Source organism: Macrobrachium nipponense, chromosome 27 (assembly GCF_015104395.2).
Source record: "Macrobrachium nipponense isolate FS-2020 chromosome 27, ASM1510439v2, whole genome shotgun sequence".
NCBI classification, from domain to species: Eukaryota; Metazoa; Arthropoda; class Malacostraca; order Decapoda; family Palaemonidae; genus Macrobrachium; species Macrobrachium nipponense.
The window spans coordinates 20,956,069-20,971,163 of NC_087216.1; the positions used below are offsets into that span (position 1 = coordinate 20,956,069).

Below are 15,095 nucleotides of genomic sequence, written 5' to 3' on the forward strand. Positions count from 1 at the left end.
TATCGTCAAACAAACGCATTCCCGTAGATTCATACACATAAATATACGAAATGAACGGAAGCAAGTTTGTTGTTATACCCTTTTAATGCCCTCTAAGTGTATTCCACATCCATGCATACCATTAAGAAGGGTGTGGCACTCGGAATTACCTTGCATTACAGGAGAAAAGGGGCGTACGTTAGAAAACCCAGTTACAGCGAGGAAATAATGTTCATTTACCCAGAATGAAATGCGGGCCATTTCGACCTCGGGGAGGGTTTTTGTATGGATTCAGTCCTCAACATCATTCCAGTTTAGAATGTCTTTCGTGACGAATACGTAAGGGAAGTCACTAACTATCGCCAAATGATAGCGTGTGTGTGTGTACAGACACCTAGGCATACACACGTAGACACACATATATATGTATAAACAATTACACATATGTGTATATAGGTACATGTACAGTTTTCTATAACATAAGCAGGTCATGGAAACGTCAACAGGACCGCAAAATAAGGTTAAATTAGATGACTGGTTAATTCTTAAACGGTAAATAAATTTAGTCCATCCGTTTCAAAGGGGCAAGAGAAAACATTCGTATTACACCAACACATGCGACGAAATTTTTCCGTAATACATAAATAAAAAGTTAAATAAAGTAAATATATATATATATATATATATAATAATATAAACATATAAATAAATAAAAGAACGCGCTGCCTAGGCCTAAGGCCTTTGAGAAGCGTCGAGAAAATAATCGACGTGTCCCCCCTCCCCTTCCCCCACAGTCCCAGATCCTATATCCCTCTCTGCCCTATTCCTTCGCATAGGCCTCACTGATCACAAAGTTCCTGCCAGTCACCTAGAAGAAGAAAGAAATTTGGAGCGATTACTAACTCCACAAAAAAACGAAAAAAAAACCATCTCCACGTATTAGTTGATGAAACTTTGATCGTCTGTGATTAATGGCACAAAATTGATAGACTGTTAATAAGGTCAGCGGCCAGATGTCTGTTGAATTCATTTAGCGACCCAGACTCTGAGGAACAGGAGGCATAAGGCAAATTGATCTAAGACTAAAACAGCAATTACTGGAAATAAAGTAATCATAAGTAAGAAACAATGTAGATAGATAAAAAAATGCTTGTTTTTTTCCGCGAACGCGACTGATTTATGACAATGTACAGGTCAGGTAACAGCTGTGGGGGGGGAGAGAGAGAGAGAGAGAGAGAGGGGGGGGGGGGGGGGGGGGGGTAAAAGCAATTGCTAAATGAAAATGTTCAGGTTAAGCAGAACCGAGAGAGAGAAAAGCGACTGCTGCATGAAAAGTCAGGCCAAATCTGAGAGAGAGAGAGAGAGAGAGAGAGAGAGAGAGAGAGAGAGAGAGGAGAGAGATGATAAAAACCACAGCTACATGAAAATGCTCAGGTCGGGCAATACAGAGAGAGAGAGAGAGAGAGAGAACTTACCTTACAGACCTTACAGTTCGTTCGGGTTGCCCCAGGTCCCTCAGTGTGAGGCACCTCTAATGTCTACCAGAGAGTTGCTAGTACATCCGGTATATTTTGCATCTTCCAATCTTGGATGGTCTGGGATGCAGTTTAGATATTTGTCGAGCTTATTCTTAAACACATCTACGCTCACTCCTGATATATTCCTCAGATGAGCTGGCAACGCATTGAATAGACGCTGCATTATCGATGCTGGTGCGTAGTGGATTAATGTCCTGTGTGCTTTCCTTATTTTTCCTGGTATAGTTTTGGGCACTATTAATCTACCTCTGCTTGCTCTTTCTGATATTTTTAGTTCCATGATGTTTTCTGCTATTCCTTCTATCTGTTTCCATGCCTGAATTATCATGTAGCGTTCTCTTCTCCTTTCTAGACTATATAATTTTAAGGATTGTAGTCTTTCCAGTAGTCAAGGTCTTTAACTTCTTCTATTCTAGCTGTAAAGGACCTTTGTACACTCTCTATTTGTGCAATATCCTTTTGATAGTGTGGGTACCATATCATATTGCAATATTCAAGTGGACTACGAACATATGTTTTATAAAGCATAATCAAATGTGTTCAGTTTTCTTTCTTGTTTTGAGAAGTGCCGTAACAACATTCCCATTTTTGCTTTACATTTTGCAACAGAATTGCTATTTGATCATTGCATAACATGTTCCTATTCATCATCACACCAAGGTCTTTAACTGCTTCCTTATTTGTGATTGTCTCATTATTAGGTCCCCTATATGCATATAGCTTTCTTTCTCTGTCTCCATAATTTATTGATTCAAATTTATCAGAGTTAAATACCATCCTATTTACCTCTGCCCAATCATATACTTTGTTAAGGTCTCTTTGTAGAGCGTTCCTATCTTCATCACAAGTAATTTCTCTACTTATTCTTGTGTCATCTGCGAAACTACTCACTACCGAGAGAGAGAGAGAGAGAGAGAGAGAGAGAGAGAGAGAGAGAGAGAGAGAGAGAGTTGCAATATTTCTTCAGTTGAAAGATTTGCCTGCAAAATACCATTAATTCAGAATCCAGCATTTTGCAACTTCGGAAAGTCAAATTTCGCCACAACACAAATCCGTAATTTTGCTTAATCTACAGTTGGCCAAACATATGTTCCCGGAATTAATCGACGTTTCTCTCTCCCCAGAAGCTCAAAACATTTCCTGGATTATCGATTCCTCGAAGTACTTTGACTTTCAGTCATGAATCAGCGTCAAATATCTTTATTTTTTTTTTTTTTATCAGTCCTCCAATTCGACTGGGTGGTATTTATAGTGTGGGGTTCCGGGTTGCATCCTGTCTCCTTAGGAGTCCATCACTCTTCTTACTATGTGCGCCGTTTTTAGGATCACACTCTTCTGCATGAGTCCTGGAGCTACTTCAGCCTCTAATTTATCCAGATTCCTTTTCAGGGATCTTGGGATCGTGCCTAGTGTTCCTATGATTATGGGTACAATTTCCACTGGCATATCTTATTTCTATTTTCAGGTCTTGATACTTATCAATTTTTCCCCTTTCTTTCTCTTCAACTCTGGTGTTCCATGGTATTGCAACATCAATGAGTGATATTTTCTTCTTGATTTTGTCAATAAACGTCACGTCTGGTCTATTTGCACGTATCACCCTATCTGTTCTGATACCATGGTCCCAGAGGATCTTTGCCTGATCGTTTTCTATCACGCCTTCAGGTTGGTGCTCGTACCCAGCCTCTGCTCTGTTTGGGGCGTGTTATTCCTCTCATTCCAGATGTTGACCAACCTCCTTCTATATCCTCTCTCCGTCGGGTTGCTTCTGATGCAGCATCTCCATATTTCCTTCTCTTGTCCATTTCTTCATCTGGTTTGCTTCTGTAGCTCCAGTCTCTGGTTTTTGGTTTCTGTCGTTGTGGTGGTCAGTTGCTGGATGACGACCTCCAAGTACCTGACCGCATTCCCCTTCATTTGGGCTGAATACCCGGCTGCCGGACGAAGCTCCTATGTTGCCAGAGGTTCCATTTACGTCGTTTTCGTTTAATTCTTCATTTCTTTCCATCATTGCTGAGTTTTGCTATTTAGACTGAGGAAATTATGGTAAAGATCATTTCCCAAGGAATCAATGCTGAGGGGAGCGGACACCCATCCAACGACTGAACAGCCCAAATGTTGCTTAACCAGTCAATTGACGACCTAACCCACTCTACCACGACGCCACATTATTATTATTATTATTATTATTATTATTATTATTATTGTCACTTGATTTCTGCAAGTATTAAAAGAGAACACCAAATAATCGATAAAATAAATTTTGTTCCATGTGAATGATAAATCCCCTTTTCATTACTTGATTTCTGCAAGTATTAAAAGAGAACTTCAATAAATCGATAACATAAATAAATAAAAAAACATGTGTTCCTTATGAATAATAAATCCCCTTTTCATTACTTGATTTCTGCCACATTATTAAAAACGCATTTGTTCCATATGAATAACAAATCCCCTTTTCATTACTTGATTTCTGCAAGTATTAAAAGGGAACTTCATATAATCGATTAAAAAAAATTGTTCCTTAATAATAAATCCCCTTTTCCTTCCCTAAGGTAAACAATCCAGCGTTTAATTTCTGGGCCAAGCTTCAAAAATTCATACTCGATTTGTTACTCTAACACGGAATTCAACTTATTTCAGATCTTCCCTTCCATATTTTCCCTAAAACAATCCTCACCACCATTAATTTTGGAAACATTAAAGGTTTTGGAGTTAATATTTTTTTTCAATATTTCGTGGACTTACATGTAAAGGAATGAAAATAAATTCCACAACGCAGTCATCTGCACTGGAAGATTATTTCACTTGTTCTTATCTTGTTTTACAACTAAGAGTAACCTTCACTCTACCATAGTAAGAAAATTTCGTTTCTTGAAATTTATAAATTTTCTGAAGAACATCATTTTTCTATTTCTTAACTTTTTTTATTTTTGCCTCTTTGTCTATTCTGGCAACGAAAGCTTTATGGGTTAATGGAACTTTAGGCTGGTCCCTTATAAGTCTAGTTTTGAGAATAATAATAATAATAATAATAATAATAATAATAATAATAATAATAATAATAATAATAATGGTGTTAGCCTATCAAGTCCAGCGAGGTCTGCAATACTGAATTTTTTTTCTTTTTAAGATATATGGGTATTATATATATATATATATATATATATATATATATATATATATATATATATAATATATATATACAGAGAGAGAGAGAGAGAGAGAGAGAGATTCTAACAATTTTCCAGATGCGTTGCATGAAATGTCTGATAGCGGATCGACTCCTGGAGAACCAAAAAGTGCACACCATTAAGCGTAATGAGGAAAAAAATCTTTATATTTGTAACAAACATGATGACGCACGTTACGCTGAACTGGAACCCAGCGCTTCCCGTCATATCTCCCCTACCCACCCGATCCCTTACCTACCCAGTCTTTGCCCTGGGCGGACAAACATGTTTGCAGGAGGAGGGTAATATCATGTCTCCCTTACCTTCCCGATCCCCTACCAACCCCGCACCATCCGGGGCAAACAAACAGGTTTGCATAGGAGGGTCGATGTGTCATGCCTCCCCTACCTACCCAGCCCCTTCCCGGGGTGGATAAACAGGTTTGCAAGGGAGGGTGGATGCGTCATGTCTCCTCTACCTACGCAGCCCCCAACCGGGATGGACAAACAGTCCAGTCAGATTTTATTATTACAGAAGAAAGCATCGCATCAAGATATTATAATCTGAACTGTAATACCGAATTCTCATCACTGCTAGTTAATATGGGAATTCTGTAGAGCAGAATTCTCATATTAATAAGCAGAGATGATTATCAACTTCGTATGACATGACGACAGCTTCTCATCAAATCTAAATGAGATTTTCACCCTACGTATTTATCACACTAACTGGTTATACATTGCATCTGGTCTCTTCCTTTATATTTCAATTCTTCCTTACACTATGTACAGTTGGAGAGAGAGAGAGAGAGAGAGAGAGAGAGAGAGAGAGAGAGAGAGAGAGAGAGAGGTGACGGTTATTAAGAAACCTTCAGGCACTTCCGCAAATAAACAATTAGATTAGAAAGACACACAGAATGCGGACTCATTAAAAACAAATGTTTGTGAAACACAACGTAGCCGCCAGTGATATATACCTATTTGACCTTGACCTCCAAGACCTTGACTTTGAAGTCGACCGGCAAAGCAATTTTACTGGCCGGATACACATGCCAAATATTAAGTTTGTACCTCGTATAGTTGAAGATTTTACCAAAGTAAAAAAGAAACTTTAATCATGATTAGCATTAAATATAAACGTGGTACCGCATGAAGAGTGTCACACTGCAAGCAATGCGAAAGGTTCTATGCGGTTTCCCTTTGGCGCCCAGCTGACATGATTTTTTAACTCTGCTTTTTAACTTTTTCCTTTCAACTCTTTCCACATAGCTCTCCGTCTCCTTTAACTTTTGCTCACACTTCGAATGAAGAATGTGTGTAAGAATTTGTTACTTTGTGGTCACGTTAGCCTAATTTAAAACAAAGTAAGGGTGACAGACTCACTGAAGGTAAGACAGACCGACAGACGGAGGGAAAACCAGTGTGTCTCACAAGTCAGTAAGTAGGGGTTAGTAATAATTTCACTCTGTGCATTTGACAAGAAATAAAATCCTAATCTAGACTTCGAGATTTCATTATCCATTGGACAAAAATAATAAAATCTCAGTTTAGACCTCGATAGCAATCATTGTATCATTTAATCCGGATCACGGTGTTCAAAACGTTTTTCAATTTGGAATGTCTACAAAGCCTATTACATTCACATACACATACAAAAACACACACATCACGTGTCACATACACACGCACATCACGAACGTAGTACACGTAAAATAAAACTCGTAGCAAGAAAGCACAATTTTTTACTTTTTAAATTAATAATTTTCTTTGTCTACGTAAAATAAGGAAGACGTCTCCACCTTCTTGTGTGTTAAAATGACGCTAGGCATAAAGGGACAACTATATACTATCCTCACTGGCAGATTCTTGACTGCTAAAATCAAATATCTGGAAGCTGAAAATTAAACGCTGCCCGTGTTAAGAAACATAAGACACGACGGGTGCAAATGCTTGGCGTACAAATATTAAGATTTAACATAGATAGACTCCCAAGTAAAATATAAAAGCAGTGAGGAAATGAAAGTAAACAGTCTAATAAATAAACAGCTATTTTATCTATCTATCTACCTATTGAGATTCATTATCTCATTAAGTAAAATAGAGAAACACAGACGCATCATTACGAATGAATTTTTCGTACCGTGTTTCTAAATTCAGCCAACATTTCAAAAATAATATAATAATAATATTTTAAATTTTTTAAAAAAATATTCACGGTCTCCAAACTTCAGTTTTAAAAGAAACTAAATTCAATGAGGCTTTGTAACTCGGCCAAACACTGCCACCAATTTTAAATAGTTTGAAGACAAAAGCTTGAAACTCCGACATTTGGGGGAAAATGTGCAGTGTGGATTTATGAACATGGTTGTTACAGGTAAAGCATTGGTAATGGCTATGGGAGCAATTAAATGAATTTGTATGTACGTCAGTCTTATATATATATATATATATATATATATATATATATATATATATATATATATATGTGTGTGTGTGTGTGTGTGTGTGTGTGTGTGTGTGTGTGTGTGTGTACGGATACAGTGCGAGAGGGGAAAAAAAGAAGAATGAATAATTATGTTTCTACACGCACACATTCGCACATATGTAGAGACAAAAAGAAATACCGGTAACGGTATAGAAAAAAAAATTGTTACTAGTCACGAAACCTGCATCAATACATTCAAAAACTGAAAGGAAAAAACGATCAAGCTGTGTAAACCCTTCCTTCCTGGTGTGAACGATTTGCAGTGTTAAATATTCAAAACCTATAATATTCTCTACTTGTGATGCTGATAAAATTCGCCTTTCTGCAAACTACGTACTATGACCTAAGAACAAATAGTGCCTCAGAACGTGTAAAAAAACTCATGCAAAATCATCTACTATTCTTATTTACCCTTTACACAATACTCTTTCGATCAATCCCTTGCTAAACTGGTTTCAACCGGATGCCTGTTCACTCATTCACTCCCGCTTTAACCCACTGCCGGAATTGGGGGGGTAAGTTTCACCAAATAAATCTGAAAGTCGAGTGATATGTAAACTTTGATATAAAACAATTTACTTGCAAACAAAAGAATGAGTCATATCTAATCACTCCGGTACTCAAAAACATTTGTTTTATTTTTATTCATATAAAACAATAATTTTCACAAAACGTTCAATAATACCCGGCAGAAAGTTGGAATAAATTTCAAAAACAAATAAAATACATAAAGCTTGTCTTCTTAAAAATTATTTTCTTCTATCTGTTTTCTCTTGTCTCTGAAACGTACACTCTACTCTGCTAAAGTATATTAATAATTAATTTATAGCCTTTTAGGCTTGTTCCATGCGAATATTGGCTCAATTCAGCATACATTAATAATCACAAATAATTAAATTGACATAAATTAAAGCGTACTTCTTAAGTGATGAAATTCCTTATGGGTCGTACTCAAGACTTCTTTAGTAACACTCATGCGTAAGATTCAAAACAATGTCTGCTTTGACTTAACCATATGCAATTAATGTTGCGCTAATTTGAAAGAAAAATAATAATTTTGTACTTTGTGGTGTGCAGAATCATTGTGTTATTACTTGAGAATTAATTTATATCCAACTTTCGTGAGATTCCAGAGAGCCTTGCCGGTGCAAAGTCTGGATAAAGGAGGTTTGTATATAAGTTATGACTTGCCTTATATAAACAAATAAAATAACATTAGAATAGCCAATATCCCACAGAGTAAGAACAAGTAAGTTACAATTTTATCCGTGTTTTAAAACATGTAGATAAATAGTTTCCATGATCTTTTATTTCAAATTATATTTGAGCTAAGAGTGATATCTATCATTCTTGACTCAAAATGAAATGTGAAATTAAAAGCTTTGATACTAATTTATTCATCTCCTTGTTTTCAAAGCCTGATGAAATCTTACTTTATTTATTCTTAATATGTGAGATATTGGGCCTTATGTTTTTTTTTTTTTTTTTGTTTTTTTTTTTTTTGCTGCTGCTTATAAGCAAGAGTCAGAAAACAATGTTCAAGACCTTGGACGGGCAAGATTTGAACTAAACACTTCCTCACGTAATGACATATAATTCGTTCATAAAAATGATTTTGAGTGTCATAAAATGTAAAATCACCATTTCTAGTGTGGTTGATAATGGTTTTTGTAACATCAAATCAACAAAGATCATAATACAGATCATATCAGCTGTACACAATCACGATTTCCAGCGAGGTTGGTCGTGGTTTTTATAACGTCAAACCCACACAAAAAAATCCCAATACAGATCATAGCTGCTGAAAATGCTTTTTTAACGAAGATCTTATTCGCGTCACCGAACGACTCTGGATGCAAAGTGTAGCTCTCCCACCTCCCCCATCTTCACAAATTGCACAAATACATCAAAAGTCATTGCGACTAAGTTCAACAGGTTGGGCCTGAACAGTTAATATTTCAACAGGAGTATCAAGCTGAAGCATTGGGAATTTCACGTTCGCGAAAATGGTTTGGGTAAAAACGTTCACCCCCAACAAAGTCTCCCACCAGATCTTGCCTGGTACGTGATCACGAAACGTATGAAGGTCTTGATTGTTTTTCATTTTTATTTATTGTATAAAAATTCGCTTCGTGAGAGGAAATCGTTATTACTGTTAGAATGAAAGTTAGTGGTGGTCGTAATACTATAACTGGTCATAATAAGAGAATTAGTGTCCTGTATAATAAGTATAACCTCACCACTAAATTAAGTACCTTTGAAAATACCTTTATAGTAACGAATTCACTCCAATCATGTAACGTTCACCATTTCCCTAAAATACTGTGACTGAAAGACATTTATGATATTATCGCGACTTAAAACATAATAATATTCATCTTACCTTTAATCGCTTGCAAGTTATGCAAAGAAAATGCTGAATTCGCCACCGGAGAGCCACTGTTAGTTAACCACAATTTCATATATATTCAAGATGACATTTCACTTCATAAATGACGCACTAATAATTATACGCGTAACCTCAGCATCACATTCAGAAACAATTAGTAGCTTTTATTCAGTGGATACATCACTTTCAAGGGATCATTTCCACTTGATCATTTCCACTCGCACTTCGGAAACGACGCTCACTTCCTTTCCGAGATGAGTCGGGACATGGTTTTGGAACATTCAATCGCGCTTAAATATTTAATATATTATATATATTAGAAGATTTTTGATATGCATTTGATATTGCGATCAGGATTATGGAGATAACATGCGGACACGTAGCCGCTTCCTTATCGTAAAAACCACAACATGCGAGATATATTTCTATATTTATATATTTGAGATATATTTCTATATATATGTAAACAGATATATTTCCATATATTTTTTATCTAACGAGCAAGTAAGCGAAGTTTTCCGTAGCTGGTTAAGTTGTTTCCTCTTGGATAAGGTTTAAAGTGATTAGAAAAGCACAATTAAGTTTAGCGGTTTTTTTTTTCTTGAGCGGTCTCAGTTTTAATTTATTTTCTCTCTCTATCTCTCTCTCTCTCTCTGCCTCTCTCTTTCTCTGCCTTGCTCCTTTTTTTTTTAAAGAAAAATAAAACCTCCTCCTTGTGCTAAGGACACTTCCCGAGAGCTTTGTGGGAGAACTCACATCCTGCAAAAACTTAATTTTATTCCGAAAACTTTTGTTTGGTCTTCAGCCGAGAACTTTTTCATTTCCGCGCTATCTTGCTGACACCAACTTCTCCTCTATGGATTCTTATTTCTTTCTTTCTTTTCGTTTCCAAAAAAAGAGAATGGAGGGTGACAAACGGACGCGGGCGGGCAGGCAAGGAGGGGTGCGAGGGAGAGTTTGAGAGTGTGGTGTGAGTGAGTGTGTGTGTGTGACAGAGTGGGAGTTGAGGGGATGGAGAGCAATATTCGTTCCACGGTAGGTAGTGAGACAGTGAGGCCGAACACGTCGTCGGCCAGGTGCGTGAGAGACAGCGTGCCGCCCACCGAGCCTCACTGCGCACGCGCCCTCCCATGCACACATCCTTTTATGGGGGAAGGATTAACCGTATGATTTCCACTCCGCATGCATAAATATCGTCTCTTGTTTCTCCTTTCGCCTTTCCTCACTCGGTAATGAGCGCCTGGCCCTTCGAGAGTGCAACCAACTGGGGCTCGAAATCACATGGCAACGAGTGTACTACGGCCTGCTTATAACGGACACCTGTTACTTTGAGTGAACTGGCCTTTAAATGCACGGTCCTTCTCATCGGGAACAGGTAACTTCCCCCACTCTTCAGTGCAGCCTTTCTTGGAATCACTCCTCGATTGGGATTCTTCATTTAGCAGAGAAAACTGATCTGCTTAACCAGTTAACTTATTCATCCGAGTACATAAACAATCTTCGGTGATTATTGATGTGGTTTTCTGGTTAATAAGGTCAATCAATGTAGTGCATTTTGCAATACATTCTTTTATCTCACGTGTAGACAAGCTGCTGTTTCCTGAATTTGGGAGAAGATAATATCTCCGTGCCTGTGTGTTACATATTGCTGCCGTTTCTTTAATTAGAGAAAGGATGACTCTCTCTCTCTTACATATTGCAGTACTTTCTAGTATCTCATGAAGACAAGCAGCTGTATTCTGAATCTGAGGCAAGCCAATAACTCTCTCTCTCTAAGTAAATTTTATGTACTGATAATACCCATACATAATTATATTTGTACAACTCCCGTGCGCACGGATGATTTTCTTACAATGCTGCCAAAATATGTAATCACACACGAGAAGTTGGATGAGAAATTTCCTTTAAAAAAAAAATGCCACGGAACACCATGAAAACTTGTCGCATCTTCCGTCCGGACAGAGTGGTACAATAGCAGGCCTTCAAACAATGCTGCTAATTCTCCAGCCAGTCTTACCTTTGGAAGAACACAAGAACGTGCCTCTGCCTCCACAGGTACTACGAAGAGTTTTAAGCTCACTGGTCTTTTAAAACCAAGAACATTCGCGATTAAAAAAAAATTAATTGCTAAAATCTCCCACCCCCCTTCTCTCTCTCTCTCTCTCTCTCTCTCTCTCTCTCTCTCTCTCTCTTTAAGGCAACGGTCAGAGATAAGGCAAATATAACGTTCATCTGTAGCTTATACCCAATGATAAACAAGTGAAGAATGCGCCGAAATTTCTTCGGTACAAATGAGTTTTCTGCTCGACGTATAAAACAATCAACTATGACCGACACCTCTTCAGTTGCTCACCAGATACGGTAGAGTGAGGATGCGTCCCTTGCCTCCGGAAAGCGCTGCCAGATGGACGATCCATGGCTAACTTTATAATAAACTTGAATAAAATAAAAAATAATGAGGCTTGTGGGTTGGGTTGCAATAAATGTATGTTAGACGATTGGAAGCTGGATGATCAAAAATACCAATTTGCAGCCCTCTAGCCTCAGTAGTTTTTTTAGATCTGAGGGCGGACGGACGAACGGACAGACAGGGTGAAGACACTAAAACCCTACAACTCATTATATTCTCCAATCTGTATGTGTGTGTGACTTTTTTTTTTTTAAGTTTTCAGAGTTCGATACTGATCTGTTATCCAGATAAATAATAACTTAATTAGGAAAAGGGTTAGGATTAAGGTATGAATAAATTAAAAATCTGACTACGAAAGCAAAAAATCTCAAAGTATAAACCAAGGAACAAAATCTCCAAAACACACATTACAATGTGATCAGTACATCCGTTAGCAATAAGACAGAAAATCAATAAATAAATGAGCAAATAAAAAATAAATAACTTGCAATAAGGAACTTATTCCTTCGAGAAGAACGTGACTGATGGACCGTGATTAGGAAATTTCTCGGGAATCAGCCAATTAATGAGCAGAGAAATAACGTCCCAAGAGCAATTAGACATTGACGTGTTCCTCGTTCTTCTCATCAAGTATTGCCCGAAAGGCGAAAATAACTTGTTATAATATATGTAAGGTCAAAACGCAGCAATTGTCTATAACTTCCTGCCTCTTCATGAAAACAATTACATTCAATAATTTATTAAATGTATTTTCATGATTTAAGATAAATCATTTATCAGTAAAGTGCGGAGATGAATGTTGCTTCAAATGATGATAAGCTGAGCAAATAAACATCGATCAATCAACTGCAACTGAACCATAGGCAAAAAATCGAAGGTCTGAATTTCCCGAAATTACCATGTGGACTTCTAGAAGTTTTAATACCCATTGCTGGCACAAGGCCCAGTAAACAATTCCTACTTCAAAGGGCAAGAACTAGTAAACCATCCTTTCAGGCTTAAGAACAAATGCACTGATAGGTCCAAATCAAGAAGCTGTCGGCTTCTCTCATCTCTCTCTATGCTTTTCTTCACTTGTATCTCTCTTCCTTCCTTGCTTCCTTAATCTTGCCTAAATATATAATCTGTATGCAACCTGCTACTGCACAACATGCAATGGACCCATACCCCATACGGGAGGTAATGTCGTCGGTGCACCTCACGAGGTGCACTGTATTACTTGAAGTTCTTCGGCCCTTAGCTACAACCCCTTTCATTCCTTTTACTGTACTTCCGTTCATAGTCTCTTTCTTCCATCTTACTGGCCACCATCCTCCTAACAATTGTTTCATAGTGCAACTGTCAGGTTTTCCTCCTGTTACAACTTTAAGAGCTTATTACTCTCAATTTCCCTTTCAGGACTGAATGACCTCGTAGATCCCAGCCATTGACCTTTGGTATGAATTTCATATTCCATTCTATTCCGTGTCACAAGAGCACTCTCAGCACGAAGCAAACATGTAACAACAGAGAATTAAGGAAAGTGCACCAGTGAACGGAGCGATCTCAAACCCAATTTCCATAAAAACTTGAATCTTCTCGAGATGGTCACCAAATGAGGGAGAATGGGGTGATTACACCCATTTATCTTAGATTACAGACACTTTTACGTTCGTAGGTTGTGATAAAAACGGAACACTTTAAACTTTCCTCGATCAGATTCTCTGACGAGTTCTAAAGTTAAGACGAAAAAGTCGCTGTTCAAGTTGTAAAGTAATCAAATCAATTTATCTGCAGTTCAGTTTGATATTCTCCCGTAGGTCTTAAATCAACGAAGGACGGAATTCCCGCATAAAAAATTGAAAATGGAGACTAAAAATATGAATGCCAATACATATATGTATGTATGTATGTATGTATGTGTGTGTATATATATATATATATATATATATATATATATATATATATGTGTGTGTGTGTATGTATATATATATAACATACATACATACATACATGTATTGGCATTCATATATATATATAGATATATATATTTATATATACATACATACATACAGTACATGTATTCGAATTCATATATTATATATATTATATATATATCTATATATATATATATATTACACATACAACAATACATACATGTAATTGCGCATTCAATATCTAATATATATTATATATATATATATATAATATATATATATATTTAATTAATTTATAATATAGAGGCAGCTACCAAGAAAAGACAAGCCAACAGCAAGGACTCATACACACCTACAAAAGAGGCTTTAAGTGAAGCAATTAAACGCCCTTACACTGCGCCACTAACCTCTACTATATTGCACAAAAGCTTCCTGGATACTAAGCCACTCCTTTCAAACACTTCTGCCTTACCATCTATCCTGCACTTCCCAAGTCTTCACCTCCTCCGTCCTGTACGCTCTTTTCACCTGCCTATCGACTTCCATTCTCTCCACTAGGTCAAACCATCTTAAAATACTCTGCCAAACTATCACTTGTTCTAATCTATTTATTACTCCTGTGTATTTAGATACACAGAAATGTTAAAAGCAACAAGAAATTGTTTAGTTACAGAGATATTAAAGGCAGCATGAAATTATTTAGCTAGAGAAATATCAAAAGCAGCATGAAATTATTTATAGAGATATTAAAAGCAGCATGAAATTACTTAGTTATACAGATATTAAAAGTAGAATGAAATTATTTAGATATACAAAAATGTTAAAAGCAGCATGATATAACTTAGTTATACAGATATTGAAAGCAGCATGAAATTCCTTAGTTACAGCGATATTAAAAGCTGCATGAAACTATTTAGATGTACGTAAATGTTTATAGCAGCATGAAATTACTTAGATATAAAGAGAGATGAAAAGCAGCATGAAATTATCGAGTTGTACAGAGATGTTGACAAGTTCTCCAGCACGCTTTGGGTAGTGCCCCCGAAGTTTAATGAGGTTTTGCAAGTTGTTGGATCGGGTTCCAAAAATGTCTTTCTTGCTGGGATTGACTTGGTCACTGTGGTGTATTACTCTGCTGATGTTTTACACAAGCTATCGGAAGTTCTTCAATGTCTTGAGGGCTTTCGATAAACCAAATACGCCGCG

The 15,095-nt window shown here is 37.0% G+C and overlaps 1 protein-coding gene across 2 annotated transcripts in view; it reads right to left on the minus strand.

The window, feature by feature from the left end:
• The window catches only part of LOC135200888 (uncharacterized), a 1,536,981-nt gene that overhangs the window by 1,502,446 nt on the left and 19,440 nt on the right, over nt 1–15,095 (minus strand). The window contains exon 1 of one of the 2 annotated variants that reach the window (XM_064229624.1): nt 9,558–10,609. The exons of the other annotated variant lie outside the window; for it this stretch is intronic. The gene's annotated coding sequence lies outside the window, so the exon portion shown is untranslated. Of the gene's footprint in view, nt 1–9,557; nt 10,610–15,095 lie in introns of those variants that run through there. 2 annotated transcript variants of the gene reach the window in all.